Raw genomic sequence first — 988 nt, forward strand, 5'->3', positions numbered from 1 at the left:
TGCCTGCCTGCCTGGGGGGATTTAATTTGCAGCTGTGTTTTGAGATGACTTGGTAGAGTCAGACAGGTACCTGTGGGACAGTAGGACACGTGTTGCTGGAGAGAGGAGCAAGCACAGTCAAATGATGACATCTTCTCTCCAAGTCTCTTCTGTCTTTTCTAAGCTGTTTGCATTGTTAGTTCCCTTATTCAAGTCTGCAAGTCCTTAAGACATTTGCCCAGTACTATGTTCTGTGAAGCATGAAAGCAAAATCAGACAGGAGAGCAGACTGTGCCTACCTTGGTCATGGTCAGGGAAGGTTTCACAGACTAGACCTGTATGAGACCCATTGACGAAAATGGAAGATTCAGAGAACTTTCCACTTAGAGGGAGAAACAAGTGCGGTAGACCTTAGTGGAATCTGGTGTTTTTGCTTCTCCAGAGATAGAAATAAAGCTTGTGTCTGAGAGAGAGGAAGGAGGGAGGCAAAGGCCTGGGCATAAGTAAATGATAAGCATTTGAGATTTCTTCCCTTTCAAATGAGATGGCATTGGCAGGTGAACACAGCTGTTGATGTATTTGATTTACATATTTAAATAACCAGCTTAGTTCTGTAGACAATATGAAGTGGAGGAAGCAGTGAGATCAACTGGTAAAAGTGAGGGTGGTGGTTTCTTAACTTCTGACAATACCGAAAGTGGTGAACTTGTCATACAGGACCTTTATTAAGTTGAGATTCCTTGCATATCTAATCTTTGAGAGTTTTTATCATAAAAGGATATTGAATTTTGTCAAATGCTTTTTTTGCATCTATTGAGATGGTCATCTTTATAACTCATTCTGTTGATATGGTTTATCATATTTATTGATTTGCATTGGTTGTTCCTTTTGATGGTGTTGTGGAGTAGCTCAATATTGTACCTGTGTTACTCGAAATATTGGCCTCTAATTTTCTTTACTTATAGTGTCCTTCTCTGGCTGTGGTAAAACAGTAATGCTGGCTTCCTAA

The sequence above is a fragment of the Tupaia chinensis genome, unplaced genomic scaffold (genome assembly GCF_000334495.1).
Source record: "Tupaia chinensis unplaced genomic scaffold, TupChi_1.0 Scaffold140218_1, whole genome shotgun sequence".
NCBI lineage: Eukaryota > Metazoa > Chordata > Mammalia > Scandentia > Tupaiidae > Tupaia > Tupaia belangeri.